Below are 17,824 nucleotides of genomic sequence, written 5' to 3'. Positions count from 1 at the left end.
AGCACTATGGCTGCAATTTATAGGGGGGTTTACAGGCTCCTTTTTAATGTTACAAAGCAAATAGATGTTTACTATGGGGCAGCGGCTGCCGACAAACCACTAGTGTACATTGAGCCCCTTCCTGTGGAGCGCACCTGTCACTCAAGTATAAAATAATTGGTAGTCAGTGACAATTAGGATATTTCCCTCCATTCTGATCCTGTCAGCTATTACATGAGAACGGCCTATCTGTGGCCGGTCATTGCTGTAATCTCTGTAATCTCTGACCGCTGGACCGGCCATGGACGTCAGCATGATACGTTGATGTCTGTATAATGGCGGCCTAGACTTGTCTGTAAACGAAAAAGCCAAATGATTCTGTGTTTTTGTGGTTCCTTCTTTTGTGTTTTATGATGGGGGGGGTATTGGGGTGTGGGGGGGTATTGGGGGGATGGGGGGTATTGGGGGGGAGGTATTGGGGTTGCGGGGGGATGGGGGGGTATTGGGGTGCGGGGGGATGGGGGGTATTGGGGGGATGGGTGGTATTGGGGCGCGGGGGGATGGGGGTATTGGGGTGCGGGAGGATGGGGGTATTGGGGGGATGGGGGGTATTGGGGTGCGGGGGGGAGGTATTGGGGCATAAGGGGATAGGGGGTATTGGGGTGCAGAGGGATGGGGGGTATTGAGGTGCGGGGGGATGGGGGTATTGGGGGGATGGGGGGTATTGGGGTGCGAGGGGATGGGGGGTATTGGGGGGATGGAGGGTATTGGGGTGCGGGGGGGAGGTATTGGGGCATAAGGGGATGGGGGGTATTGGGGTGCAGAGGGATGGGGGGTATTGAGGTGCGGGGGGATGGGGGTATTGGGGGGATGGCGGGTATTGGGGCGTGGGGGGTATTGGGGTGCGGGGGGATTGGGGCGTATTGGGGGGGAGGTATTGGGGTGCAGGGGGATGGGGGGTATTGGGGCGTGGGGGGATGGGGGGGTATTGGGGCGTGGGGGGATGGGGGCGTATTGGGGCGCAGGGGGATGGGGGCGTATTGGGGCGCAGGGGGATGGGGCGTATTGGGGGGGAGGTATTGGGGTGCGGGGGGATGGGGGGTATTGGGGTGTGGGGGGATGGGGGCGTATTGGGGGGGAGGTATTGGGGCGCGGGGGGATGGGGGGGTATGCCGTGGCTGCTTTCAGGCCTAGTCTTTCCCTAATGTTTTCATCCGCATACAACTTCCCATTTGTCCTTTGGGACATACAATGTGTCAGTACATAAGTCAGACATAAGTGTGTCAGTGTGTAAATGTGCAGACAGGAAACGCTCCGAGACATGAAAGAGCTGACAATCATTGTTATAAAGTAGTCAGATAAGCTGTGCGGCTGCAAAAGACAAAACTTCCCGACTCTCAAATGTTTATAAAATCCTAAAGTAAGCGACAAAATACAGAGAAAAAAGAACATACGTTATACATTATACATACACACATATATACATTATACATACACACATATATACATTATACATACACACATACATATATACATACATTATACATACACACATATATACATTATACATACACACATATATACATTATACATACACACATATATACATTATACATACACACATATATACATTATACATACACACATATATACATTATACATACACACACACATATATACATTATACATACACACACATACATATATACATTATACATACACACACATCCACATATACATTATACATACACACACACATATATATACATTATACATACACACACACACATATATACATTATACATACACACATATATACATTATACATACACACACACATATATACATTATACATACACACACACATATATACGTTATACATACACACACACATATACACATTATACATACACACACACATATATATACACATTATACATACACACACACATATATACACATTATACATACACACACACATATATACATTATACATACACACACACATATATACATTATACATACACACACATCCACATATACATTATACATACACACACATCCACATATACATTATACATGCACACATACATACATTATACATACACACACACATATATATATACATTATACATACACACACACATATATACATTATACATATACACACACACATATATACATTATACATACACACACACACACATATATACATTATACATACACACACACACATATACACATTATACATACACACACACATATATACATTATACATACACACACATCCACATATACATTATACATACACACACATATATATACATTATACATACACACACACATATATATATATATACATTATACATACACACACACACATATATATATACATTATACATACACACACACATATATACATTATACATACACACACACACACATATATACATTATACATACACACACACATCCACATATACATTATACATATATACATTATAAACACATACATATACATACATACAGGGCCGTATTTGCCACTAGGCACCCGTGGTCCGGTGCCTAGGGCGGCGCCCTGCGGGGGGGGGGGGGGGACGGAGCGGCCGGGAGCAGGTCCGGGGTGCAGGGCAGGTGTTGAGCTTCCGGCACACACAGTCTGACAGAGGCCGGAAGCTCCCAGCTGCAGCCCCGCGGTCCCGGATCTTCTCTCCTGCTAGGTGATGACGTCACATCACGTGAGCGCCGCCGAGCAGGAGAGAAGATCCGGGACCGCGGGGCTGCAGCTGGGAGCTTCCGGCCTCTGTCAGACTGTGTGTGCCGGAAGCTCAACACCTGCCCCGCACCCCGGACCCCGGCGCTGCATGGGGGGAGGGAACCAGCCTGCCTGCCCATCCTGCTCCTGGCCGCTCCGCCTCTCCCCCTGCCCCCCCAGCCTCTCCCCTGCCCCCCCTCCGGCCTCTCCCCCCCCCCCCCCCAGCGTCTGCCCACCCCCAGCCTCTCCCCAACCCTCAGCCTCTCCCCTGCCCCCCAGCCTAAGAATACATAGATCTGTGGGGGCTCAGTGCAGGGAAATGACCCCAAAACATCACTAATACATATAATACATACACACACACATACATACATATACATTATACATATACATTATACATACACACACACATATACATTATACATACATACACACATACATATACATTATACATACATACACACATACACACATACATATACATTATACATACATACAAGATAGCGTGTAGTGTGGACTGTTCACAATTACTGGTGCAATGTAATCTCCATACAGTAGGAATCACCAGTATCAATCACTCTGATCACCACTTGATGGGATTTCTGAATAACTGACTCTCACTAACACTCATGCGGTGGTGTATGGAGATGTACATGAGTGCCCCAGGGACGTTCACTACCAGAAAATCGGCCACTGTAAAGGGCTTGACCATTTCTGCAGCCGTTGACATCATTGTTTTCGGCCGTTATCTCTCTGTGTAAACATGAGCCAATAACAATGCATTATAATGGACACAGGAATGATACAGCGAGCTGATTGGCCGGTTTGCTGCCGTACACGGCCGTGTATCAGACTCTGCCCTCATATACAAGCAACGCTCTATGGGAAAAGTAGCTCCACGGCCGCAGACAACTCTATAGAATCGGACGATATCGGCCCCTACGGACAATAATCATCCCGTGTAATAGAGTGCACCGATCAGCCGACATCGTTCATGTCGGCTGATCGTTGCAGTCACTTGTTTTTCAACATGTTGAAAAACAAGCGACTGATATAGCAGCGATCTGCTGCGGCGGGTCCGTTGAATAGGAGCGTCGGCAGCAGGCGCTGCTGTATCCTATGGGCTGGCCGGACGATCAGCGATCACCCGGGCAGCCCCCCCGCAGCTCCCCGCCGCCCCTCCCGCACTCACCCGCTCGCTGCAGCTGCACTGAATAGCGGCGGCAGCGAGCGGGGAACGAGGAGCAAACCAGCCCTGAGAGCGCTCGTTTGCTCCTCTGATGACCCGTGTAATAGGGGCTTTATCCTGCACCTTTCTCTGTTTTTTCTCATTCTTATCCGCTCCGGATGTGTAAAATCCTCTACTCTGGGTCCACTCTGACCACGCTCAGCTCACTCTTCTCCCCTCCTTTTGTAGTCTCAGACATGTGGTCTCCTCTCTGGGGTGGGGTTAGCTGTCTATTGACTTGGTAACACGACCCTCAGGAGACATCATCTGCATCATCTCCATGCACCTGTGCTGCTTTCATAGACTTACATGTGTCCCTGAGCCTAGGTCCCTGTAATATGAAAAGGTATAGTTATATCTGTTTGCTGTCAGTGAATGCAGCTGTATAGTTCCATCTCTGCTTGCTGTGAGAGAATGCAGGCATATGTACCTGTCTCTGTGTCACAGCTCTGTATATTGTAAGTGCTAAGTTCTTAGAGTCTGGATGGAACCAGAATGTTTTCTTTCACAGTCAGCAAGCAGAGATCTAAACCTACACTACACCCCCACCCCTGGTAAACAGATGCTTATTATGCAGCACATAGCTACACCAGGCGTGCGCTAGCTCTGCTCCACCATGAGTGTGCCAGCTCTGCTACATCGTGCGCGCGCCTCAGCTCTGCTACATCATCTGCTAGTATAGAATACATACTGGGGTCATGTGATAGGTGAGGACGGGTTTATTTGTTCTCTCAGTCCGCATGGGGCTCACAGAGGTTTTTCCATGTTACAGTAGACATTTAGGGTGTAGGGGTATTTCAGATGCTTATCTCATTTAAAGGGGTTCTCCAGCACTTCTTCCAGAGACAGCACCACTCTTGTCTCCAGGTTGGCTGAAGATTTTGTCACTCCGTTCCATTGAAGTGAATGGATCTTAATTGCAAACCGCACCTGACCTGGAAACCAGAGTCATGTTGTATCTAGAAGGAAGCGGCCATGCTTTTCTAATGCTGGAGAACCCCTTTAATTCTTTAGTAAGATGAGAGTGGTGGAGCTTTCTGTCATGTTTTCCTTTGCATTATTGGCGCGGTGTCGGGCGTGTTAGCGCTCGCTGTATCTCTCTCCTGTTATTTTCTCATTCTGATTCAGGTCATTGCCCAAAGCCATCCGCGTTACGACACTTTACAATCATTAGGTCATTGCTGTTATTGAAGATTGGAACAACAATAATTCTTTGACGAGTTGAAAGACGATTAACGATTTTTCCTTCATCATTCGATCATTGGTTGTTATTACACGTCCAGATAATCGCTCATGTCCAGTCGTAATCTGCAGATCTGTGCGGCACCGACAAGTGCTGATCAGCGAGATGAGTGAGATGCGGCACCTTCAGCAGGCAGGATCAGTCGCACCGCCGGCCTGGACGTGTATTAGTCCTGAAGAAGGATCAGAATGTGTCGCCACAGTAGGGAACCTCAGCCGGCAGCGCGAGGTGTAGGAACAAGTGCAGCCGCCATGGAGGACCTGACTGGAGACAAGGATTTGTATGAAGGTTGGAGGACGGCCATACACCAGGCGTGTGCCGCCATATACTGGAGAGGAGCTCAGTAATTACTTTCTAGCGGCTGAGATCCTGCGGCAGGACGTTTCCCCGTATACACCGTCTTCCGCTTCATCCTCCGTCTACCATGTTCTCCAGCGTATTCTGTTTGCGTCTATCTCTTCTGGATAAATCCGTACACTAATACTTGTGGCAATGAGGAGGCGACATTGCTTTCCATTATCCTATATTTTATATGTTTGGCCGCCGCTAAGCAACATAGTACATAGAGGCGCGGGCAGCTTTATATTATACCAGAAAATACAGCCGGTGCTGCCCGAGTATAAGGTGTCAGTGTGGTAACTAGACCTGCCCAACTACCAATAGTGTGTGAGTGTGAGGAGGGGTCTGTGTGTGTGGGGGGGAGGGGTCTGTGTGTGTGTGTGTGAGGAGGGGTCTGTGTGTGTGTGTGTGTGTGTGAGGAGGGGTCTGTGTGTGTGTGTGTGTGGGAGGAGGGGTGTGTGTGTGTGAGGAGGGGTCTGTGTGTGTGTGTGTGTGTGGGAGAGGAGGGGTCTGTGTGTGTGTGTGTGTGTGAGGAGGGGTCTGTGTGTGTGTGTGTGGGGGAGAGGAGGGGTCTGTGTATGTGTGTGTGTGTGAGGAGGGGTCTGTGTGTGTGTGTGTGTGTGTGGGAGAGGAGGGGTCTGTGTGTGTGAGGAGGGGTCTGTGTATGTGTGTGTGGGAGAGGAGGGGTCTGTGTGTGTGAGGAGGGGTCTGTGTATGTGTGTGTGGGAGAGGAGGGGTCTGTGTGTGTGTGTGTGTGTGTGTGTGAGGAGGGGTCTGTGTGTGTGTGTGTGGGAGAGGAGGGGTCTGTGTATGTGTGTGTGTGTGAGGAGGGGTCTGTGTGTGTGTGTGTGTGTGGGAGAGGAGGGGTCTGTGTGTGTGTGTGTGTGAGGAGGGGTCTGTGTGTGTGTGTGTGTGTGTGTGTGTGTGAGGAGGGGTCTGTGTGTGTGTGTGTGTGTGGGAGAGGAGGGGTCTGTGTGTGTGTGTGTGTGAGGAGGGGTCTGTGTGTGTGTGTGTGTGTGTGTGGGAGAGGAGGGGTCTGTGTGTGTGAGGAGGGGTCTGTGTATGTGTGTGTGTGTGAGGAGGGGTCTGTGTGTGTGTGTGTGGGAGAGGAGGGGTCTGTGTGTGTGAGGAGGGGTCTGTGTGTGTGTGTGGGAGAGGAGGGGTCTGTGTGTGTGAGGAGGGGTCTGTGTGTGTGTGTGTGTGTGAGGAGGGGGGGCGTGGTCAGGTGTATGAGGAGGGATGGGATGGGGTAAGGTGTATGTGTGAGGAGGGATGGGGTGTGGTCTGGTGTGTGTGTGTGTGTGTGCGCGAGGAGGGGGTGTGGTCAGAGACTGACATCATCTTTGTGAGGTAAAATCTGATCTCCAGAACATTCTCCCATGTATTTCTATGGGTATGTTCTCCTGTGACTGTGAGGCTTTGGATCTGCACTAAGCAGCAGGGTCAGTACTTTGGATTGTTACGTTTCAGGGGCAGCTGAAAAGGAGAAGAGGACGGAACGCTGCGGCAGAAGAGAATGGAACGCTGCGGCAGAAGAGAATGGAACGCTGCGGCAGAAGAGAATGGAACACTGCGGCAGAAGAGGATGGAACACTGCGGCAGAAGAGGATGGAACGCTGCGGCAGAAGAGAATGGAACGCTGCGGCAGAAGAGAATGGAACGCTGCAGCAGAAGAGAATGGAACGCTGCGGCAGAAGAGGATGGAACGCTGCGGCAGAAGAGGACGGAACGCTGCGGCAGAAGAGGACGGAACGCTGCGGCAGAAGAGGACGGAACGCTGCGGCAGAAGAGGATGGAACGCTGCGGCAGAATAGGATGGAACGCTGCGGCAGAAGAGGATGGAACGCTGCGGCAGAAGAGGATGGAACGCTGCGGCAGAAGAGGATGGAACGCTGTGGCAGGGGGAACTGCTAATGAATGTCTCTGCAGGCCCGGGTATAGGCTACAGGGACACTATTACCAGTGAGAGATACAGAGAGGAAGCACAGAGGATGCTGGGAGCATTCGGCAGGGCTGTGATGCGACGACTCTTTGAAAAAGCGCTGGCATGTGACAAGTTGAAGCTGATGGATTCGTGTCGTCTTTCAGCCTTATTTACTATGTTACTATGTAACTGCTATAGCGCCTCACAGAGGTGATAAAAATAATAACATACATTTACACCTATGCACTGGCACATAAGGCTCTTGTATTACTGTAGAGTCTTTTTTCAGCGCTGGGTTCTCTTTATGGCGGCCAGAGACCTTCAGTAACTGAGTGGGGGTGGGTTCAGCCAACGTAAGTGCACAGCGACCTTTAGGTCTATTGGCCTCTTCATACCAGATGCTGGATAACAGCCAGGAATGGCCGCCACTACAGTCGCTATTGAGGCTGTCATTATCACCAACACTTTCTGCTTTATTTTAATATTTCTCACTGAAAATGTACAGGGGTGATCCACAAAAACTTGATGGCCTCTCCTCAGTGTGCACTGGTGGCATAGCTCTGCTGAACAGCTGCCGGTGTCGGACGCTGCCCGGTATCGGACGTTATCGATCTCATATTGATCGAACATAAGCCATCAATAACTTATCACTACAAAACCCCTTTAGGTATCTAAATATGTTCCAATAAAATATGTAGTATATATATATATATATATATATATATATATATATATATGTGTGTATGTTACATGATGTTAAAGGGGAACTCCAGAGAGAAAATTACACAGGAATAGGACAAATGATGACAGTATAACACTAAAAACCTGAAAGCCCTGGGTCTGGCAGTGAGGGATTGGCAGAAGTCCATTATACTGCCACCCGGGACACTCTCAGGATTATATAGTTTATATAGAAACAGAATTTATAGCATTTCAAGAAAGAGCTTTGCAAATTACCTTTACATTAAGGAAAAGTCACACAAATATGTAGAGACAGGCAGGTAGGAGGGCGCAGAAACCTGATAAAGAATATAGTATACTTACCCATCCCCATGCCCCCCCAATGCTGCCTTACCCATCTATGACAGCCGCTGGCCTCCTGCAACTCCTGTTGCTGCAATATCACAGCCCCGCTAATAGGCTGGGGAACACTGCAGTCACTGACTGGCTGAACGTCCAGTCCATCAGCCGGGCCGTGACGTTGCAGCAAAGTATACTTTCCTTATTATGTCGCTGACAGCTGATAGAGAAGATATTGGTAAAATAAAACAGAGGCAAAGATGGTGGAGGGTGGCAGCCCAGATATACAGATATGGTTCCCTGCAGCAGAGTATAGATCTACCGTGCAGCTGGCGGAGCCTATACCAGCCGCGGCTGCAGCAGTAGCATAGAGAGGACTACTGAGGTCCGGAATATAATGGAGAGGACTACTGAGGTCCGGAATATAATGGAGAGGACGACTGAGGTCCGGAATATAATGGAGAGGACGACTGAGGTCCGGAATATAATGGAGAGGACGATTGAGCTCCGGAATATAATGGAGAGGACTACTGAGGTCCGGAATATAATGGAGAGGACTACTGAGGTCCGGAATATAATGGAGAGGACGACTGAGGTCCGGAATATAATGGAGAGGACGACTGAGCTCCGGAATATAATGGAGAAGACGACTGAGCTCTGGAATATAATGGAGAGGACGACTGAGCTCCGGAATATAATGGAGAGGACGACTGAGGTCCGGAATATAATGGAGAGGACTACTGAGGTCCGGAATATAATGGAGAGGACGACTGAGGTCCGAAATATAATGGAGAGGACGACTGAGCTCCGGAATATAATGGAGAGGACGACTGAGGTCCAGAATATAATAGAGAGGACAACTGAGCTCCGGAATATAATGGAGAGGACGACTGAGGTCCAGAATATAATGGAGAGGACGACTGAGCTCCAGAATATAATGGAGAGGGCGACTGAGCTCCAGAATATAATGGAGAAGACGACTGAGGTTCAGAATATAATGGAGAGGACGACTGAGCTCCGGAATATAATGGAGAGGACGACTGAGCTCCGGAATATAATGGAGAGGACGACTGAGCTCCGGAATATAATGGAGAGGACTACTCAGCTCGGAATATAATGGAGAGGACGACTGAGCTCCGGAATATAATGGAGAGGATGACTGAGCTCCGGAATATAATGGAGAGGACGACTGAGCTCCGGAATATAATGGAGAGGATGACTGAGCTCCGGAATATAATGGAGAGGACGACTGAGGTTCAGAATATAATGGAGAGGACGACTGAGCTCCGGAATATAATGGAGAGGACGACTCGGCTCCAGAATATAATGGAGAGGGCGACTGAGCTCCAGAATATAATGGAGAGGACGACTGAGCTCCAGAATATAATGGAGAGGGCGACTGAGTTCCGTAATATAATGGAGAGGACGACTGAGCTCCGGAATATAATGGAGAGGACGACTGAGCTCCGGAATATAATGGAGAGGACGACTCGGCTCCAGAATATAATGGAGAGGACGACTCGGCTCCGGAATATAATGGAGAGGACGACTGAGCTCCAGAATATAATGGAGAGGACGACTGAGCTCCGGAATATAATGGAGAGGACGACTGAGCTCCGGAATATAATGGAGAGGACGACTGAGCTCCGGAATATAATGGAGAGGACTACTCAGCTCGGAATATAATGGAGAGGACGACTGAGCTCCGGAATATAATGGAGAGGATGACTGAGCTCCGGAATATAATGGAGAGGACGACTGAGCTCCGGAATATAATGGAGAGGATGACTGAGCTCCGGAATATAATGGAGAGGACGACTGAGGTTCAGAATATAATGGAGAGGACGACTGAGCTCCGGAATATAATGGAGAGGACGACTCGGCTCCAGAATATAATGGAGAGGGCGACTGAGCTCCAGAATATAATGGAGAGGACGACTGAGCTCCAGAATATAATGGAGAGGGCGACTGAGTTCCGTAATATAATGGAGAGGACGACTGAGCTCCGGAATATAATGGAGAGGACGACTGAGCTCCGGAATATAATGGAGAGGACGACTCGGCTCCAGAATATAATGGAGAGGACGACTCGGCTCCGGAATATAATGGAGAGGACGACTGAGCTCCAGAATATAATGGAGAGGACGACTGAGCTCCGGAATATAATGGAGAGGATGACTGAGCTCCGGAATATAATGGAGAGGACGACTCGGCTCCAGAATATAATGGAGAGGACGACTGAGCTCCGGAATATAATGGAGAGGACGACTGAGCTCCAGAATATAATGGAGAGGGCGACTGAGCTCCGGAATATAATGGAGAGGACGACTGAGCTCCGGAATATAATGGAGAGGACGACTGAGCTCCGGAATATAATGGAGAGGACGACTGAGGTCCGGAATATAATGGAGAGGACGACTTAGACACCTTCATTTGTGGCTGATAGCAGGGAATACAAGAACATAGATAATAACTGCAGATACAGAATCATCTTTCTTAAATCTATCGACTGTAAACATAAGTTTCGGGAGTGTTTTGGAGGTGGCAGAATCCCTTTAAGCACTATATACATAGGTAAATAATTAATACAGGAAAGCATTTCCTTCTGTAGTGTATCTGGCTGCCGAGTGCTGTAAATTTATGACATTTGCTCCATCTTAAATCCCACTGACCTAATTCTTTAGGCTCATTCCATTTCTCTGTTGCTTTTGTCTCCGTTTCTCGCAGCAAATGTCTTATCCAAGTCCCTGATGTCTCAGCATTGCAGTCAGACGGAGGCAGACAGAGCCTCAGGGTGAACAGCACCGACCCCCATCTGCTCAATGATCCTCCTTACGGCCTCACTCATCCTCCTTACGGCCTCTCATCCTCCTTACGGCCTCACTCATCCTTCTTACGGCCTCACTCATCCTCCTTACGGCCTCACTCATCCTCTTTACGGCCTCACTCGTCCTTCTTACAGCCTCACTCGTCCTCCTTACGGCCTCACTCATCCTCCTTACGGCCTCACTCATCCTCCTTACAGCCTCACTCATCCTCCTTACGGCCTCTCATCCTCCTTACAGCCTCACTCATCCTTCTTACGGCCTCACTCATCCTCCTTACGGCCTCACTCATCCTCCTTACGGCCTCACTCATCCTCCTTACGGCCTCACTCATCCTCCTTACGGCCTCACTCATCCTCCTTACGGCCTCACTCATCCTCCTTACGGCCTCTCATCCTCCTTACAGCCTCACTCATCCTTCTTACGGCCTCACTCATCCTCCTTACGGCCTCACTCATCCTCCTTACGGCCTCACTCATCCTCCTTACGGCCTCACTCATCCTCCTTACGGCCTCTCATCCTCCTTACGGCCTCACTCATCCTCCTTACGGCCTCACTCATCCTCCTTACGGCCTCACTCAGACTCCTTACGGCCTCACTCAGACTCCTTACGGCCTCACTCAGACTCCTTACGGCCTCACTCAAGACTCCTTACGGCCTCACTCATCCTCCTTACAGCCTCACTCATCCTCCTTACGGCCTCACTCATCCTCCTTACGGCCTCACTCATCCTCCTTACGGCCTCACCCATCCTCCTTACGGCCTCACTCAGACTCCTTACGGCCTCACTCAGACTCCTTACGGCCTCACTCAGACTCCTTACGGCCTCACTCATCCTCCTTACGGCCTCACTCATCCTCCTTAAGGCCACACTCATCCTCCTTACAGCCTCACTCAACCTCCTTACAGCCTCACTCATCCTCCTTACAGCCTCACTCATCCTCCTTAAGGCCACACTCATCCTCCTTACAGCCTCACTCAACCTCCTTACAGCCTCACTCATCCTCCTTACAGCCTCACTCATCCTCCTTACGGCCTCTCATCCTCCTTACGGCCTCATTCATCCTCCTTACGGCCTCACTCATCCTCCTTACGGCCTCACTCATCCTCCTTACGGCCTCACTCATCCTCCTTACGGCCTCACTCATCCTCCTTACGGCCTCACTCATCCTCCTTACAGCCTCACTCATCCTCCTTACGGCCTCACTCATCCTCCTTACGGCCTCACTCATCCTCCTTACGGCCTCACTCATCCTCCTTACGGCCTCATTCATCCTCCTTACGGCCTCACTCATCCTCCTTACGGCCTCACTCATCCTCCTTACGGCCTCACTCATCCTCCTTACAGCCTCACTCATCCTCCTTACAGCCTCACTCATCCTCCTTACGGCCTCACTCATCCTCCTTACGGCCTCACTCATCCTCCTTACGGCCTCACTCATTCTCCTTACGGCCTCACTCATCCTCCTTACGGCCTCATTCATCCTCCTTACGGCCTCTCATCCTCCTTACGGCCTCACTCATCCTCCTTACGGCCTCACTCATCCTCCTTACAGCCTCACTCATCCTCCTTACAGCCTCACTCATCCTCCTTACGGCCTCACTCATCCTCCTTACGGCCTCACTCATCCTCCTTACGGCCTCTCATCCTCCTTACGGCCTCACTCATCCTCCTTACGGCCTCACTCATCCTCCTTACGGCCTCACTCATCCTCCTTACGGCCTCACTCATCCTCCTTACAGCCTCACTCATCCTCCTTACAGCCTCACTCATCCTCCTTACAGCCTCACTCATCCTCCTTACGGCCTCACTCATCCTCCTTACGGCCTCACTCATCCTCCTTACGGCCTCTCATCCTCCTTACGGCCTCTCATCCTCCTTACGGCCTCTCATCCTCCTTACAGCCTCACTCATCCTCCTTACAGCCTCACTCATCCTCCTTACGGCCTCACTCATCCTCCTTACGGCCTCTCATCCTCCTTACAGCCTCACTCATCCTCCTTACAGCCCTACTTTTACTGTTTTTGAGGACTTTGTACTCGAAGTAATTGAGGCTGTATGCTCCACACCCCCTGCCCGGGTAGTGCCCAGCCACTTTGGACTTGTTTGGACTCTAAGCTAATGGCACCAGGCGGCCGTGTGCTCTTCTTCCTTGTAGATCGGTGCCCATAATGGAGCCTTTGGCTGAGCGCATACATCATCATCATCTGATATGACCTGTAATCCCATATGGACAGATTCTCCCCTCACAGTAATGGGTGATACTTAGGGCCCTATTTCATGGGACGATTATTGTTTTGCATAATCGTTAACGATAAACGATGTCAAATGACAGCTATTGTGAACGGCCTGAAATCGTTCATCCATTTACACGGAACGATGATCGCTACTTATGATCGTTCTTGCGGTTGTCTTGTCGTATTCCATGTGAACAATTTGCGAACGAGCAACGATAAAAATAGGTCCAGGTCTCATTAAATGATCAACGATTTCTCGTTCGTCGTTGAATCGTTAACTGCTATTCAACCGAACGATTATCGCTTCGTTCCAAACGATTTAACGATTATCTGAACGATAATCGTCCCGTAGAATAGGGCCCTTAGATGACGTTTAGTAATCCTGAATCCTTTCAATTAATATGTCACCGGCCACTAAGGAGCCCCTGATTTCAGACTTCACCTTTAAGTCTAAAGACGTACGGTATATCTCTTAGCTCTCCAGTTATAGGGTCCTATTACATAGTGATTTTTAACGATTAACAACTAACGATAAACGATCGCAAACGAGATTGTTTATCGTTAACCTGAAATTGTTCACCGTATTACACAGAACAATGGTCGTTACTGCGTTCGTTACTATGATCGTTTACGCCATCTGATCGCAGCAAAACAATGGACAATGTGCAATTACACTGAACGATTAGTGAACAAACGTGGAACTTGAGCGAACGAACGTGGAATTACAGCGAACGATTAACAATGATTTTAGGTTCAGATCTAAATCAACGACATACGAACGATTTTTCGATTGTTGCCTGCAATTACACAGAACGATTATCGTTTAAATTCGAGCGATATAACGATTTTTCGCACTATGTAATACGGCCCTTACTCCTCACTACCGTCAAACATTAAAGAAGCGCTCCTATTTTATATTACCCTATTTTATTATTGCCGATCAGATTTGTTTCGGACAATGCTACCCGAATCTGCTTCACTCTTCTCTCTCCTCTCTCTCTCTATATATATATATATATATATATATATATATATATATATATATATATATATATATATATATATATATATATTATCCCTGCACTATACCTATATCCATCCATAACTCATGACTCAAACAATAGTTTACGTGGCAATTCTTTATGGGTCCAGGTGCAACCACATTCTCTGCCCCCCTATATCCATTCCGCGTACTCTGCCCCCCTATATCCATACCACATACTCTGCCCCCCTATATCCATTCCGCGTACTCTGCCCCCCTATATCCATACCACATACTCTGCCCCCCTATATCCATACCACATACTCTGCCCCCCTATATACATACCATATACTCTGCCCCCCTATATCCATACCGCGTACTCTGCCCCCCTATATACATACCACATACTCTGCCCCCCCTATATCCCTACCACATACTCTGCCCCCCTATATCCATACCGCGTACTCTGCCCCCTATATCCATACCGTGTACTCTGCCCCCCTATATCCATACCGCATACTCTGCCCCCCTATATCCATACCGCATACTCTGCCCCCTATATCCATACCGCATACTCTGCCCCCCTATATCCATACCGCGTACTCTGCCCCCCTATATACATACCACATACTCTGCCCCCCCTATATCCATACCACATACTCTGCCCCCCTATATCCATACCACGTACTCTGCCCCCCTATATCCATACCGCGTACTCTGCCCCCCTATATCCATACCGCATACTCTGCCCCCCTATATCCATACCGCATACTCTGCCCCCCTATATCCCTACCACATACTCTGCCCCCCCCATATCTATGCCGCGTACTCTGCCCCCCATATCCATACCGCGTACTCTGCCCCCCATATCTATGCCACATACTCTGCCCCCCTATATACATACCACATACTCTGCCCCCCTATATCCATACCACATACTCTGCCCCCCCTATATCCATACCATATACTCTGCCCCCCCTATATCCATACCGCGTACTCTGCCCCCCTATATACATACCACATACTCTGCCCACCTATATACATACCATATACTCTGCCCCCCTATATACATACCACATACTCTGCCCCCCCTATATCCCTACCACATACTCTGCCCCCCTATATCCATACCGCGTACTCTGCCCCCTATATCCATACCGCATACTCTGCCCCCCTATATCCATACCGCATACTCTGCCCCCCTATATCCATACCGCGTACTCTGCCCCCCTATATACATACCACATACTCTGCCCCCCCTATATCCATACCACATACTCTGCCCCCCTATATCCATACCACGTACTCTGCCCCCCTATATCCATACCGCGTACTCTGCCCCCCTATATCCATACCGCATACTCTGCCCCCCTATATCCATACCGCATACTCTGCCCCCCTATATCCCTACCACATACTCTGCCCCCCCCATATCTATGCCGCGTACTCTGCCCCCCTATATCCATACCGCGTACTCTGCCCCCCATATCTATGCCACATACTCTGCCCCCCTATATCCATACCACATACTCTGCCCCCCTATATCCATACCGCATACTCTGCCCCCCTATATCCATACCACATACTCTGCCCCCCTATATCCATACCGCATACTCTGCCCCCCTATATCCATTCCGCGTACTCTGCCCCCCTATATCCATACCACATTCTCTGCCCCCCCATATCTATGCCGCGTACTCTGCCCCCCTATATCCATACCACATTCTCTGACCCCCCATATCTATGCCACATACTCTGCCCCCCTATATTCATACCGCATACTCTGCCCCCCTATATCCATACCACATACTCTGCCCCCCTATATTCATACCACATACTCTGCCCCCCCATATCTATGCTGCGTACTCTGCCCCCCTATATCCATACCACATACTCTGCCCCCCTATATCCATACCGCATACTCTGCCCCCCTATATCCATACCACATACTCTGCCCCCCTATATCCATACCACATACTCTGCCCCCCTATATCCATACCGCATACTCTGCCCCCTATATCCATACCACATTCTCTGCCCCCCCATATCTATGCCGCGTACTCTGCCCCCCTATATCCATACCACATACTCTGCCCCCCCATATCTATGCCGCGTACTCTGCCCCCCTATATCCATACCACATACTCTGCCCCCCCATATCTATGCCGCGTACTCTGCCCCCCTATATCCATTCCGCGTACTCTGCCCCCCCCCCCCCTCTGTATCTATACTGCAAAGTATCATTCGGTGGTTTCTCAAAACATAAAGAACATAATAAATAAATGAAAAGAAACAGCTGAAGCATAGCCCTGCCATACTGTCTGTGAGTCCTGAGTAATAGTCGTATTTGCACCTACTGCCCCCTGGTGGACGATAATAATAATGATGCTGAAACCACTTGTAATATATATTCACCACTCATCCACCTGCTGTTATACTGATACCTGTGCACATTATTAGTCACAAATATCTGCTGCACAATCCTGTGTCTTAAAGGGGTTGTTCACCAAAATGTTTTTTCTTTCAAATCAACTGATGTCAGAAAGTTATATAGATTTGTTATTTACTTCAATTTAAATACCTCAAGTCTTCCAGTACTTATCAGCTGCTGTATGTCCTGCAGGAAGTGGTGTATTCTCTCCAGTCTGACACAGTGCTCTCTGCTGCCCCCTCTGTCCATGTCAGGAACTGTCCAGAGCAGGAGAGGTTTTCTATGGGGATTTGCTGCTGCTCTGGACAGTTCCTGACATGGACAGAGGGGGCAGCAGAGAGCACTGTGTCAGACTGGAGAGAATACACCACTTCCTGCAGGACATACAGCAGCTGATAAGTACTGGAAGACTTGAGGTATTTAAATTGAAGTAAATAACAAATCTATATAACTTTCCCATTTAAGTATAAATTATAACATTAAAGGGTTAAAATAACAAAAGGACCTCTGCTCATGTTTTTTATTCCTTGCCAATTCCCTCACAATGGTTCCAGTCCTCTGCCCAGTCTTTATTTGTGTGGCAGGGGGGATGACATGGTATATACTTACAGTCATGGCCAAACGTTCTGGGAATGACACAAATCTTCTATTTCCCATGATCCTCTGCCCTCTGGTTTTTCTGTGTGTTTGTCAGATGTTTTTATCACATACAGAAATATAATTACAATCATATTCTGAGTAACAGAAGATTATACTGACAGGTAGATGAGTTACTGCAGCAAGTCTATAATATTTGCAGTGTTTTGCCTTCTTCTTCAGGACCTCTGCAATTCTCCCCGGCTGCTCTCACACAACTTCTGG

The sequence above is a fragment of the Dendropsophus ebraccatus genome, chromosome 7 (assembly GCF_027789765.1).
Source record: "Dendropsophus ebraccatus isolate aDenEbr1 chromosome 7, aDenEbr1.pat, whole genome shotgun sequence".
NCBI classification, from domain to species: domain Eukaryota; kingdom Metazoa; phylum Chordata; class Amphibia; order Anura; family Hylidae; genus Dendropsophus; species Dendropsophus ebraccatus.
This window is presented reverse-complemented; position numbering follows the sequence as displayed.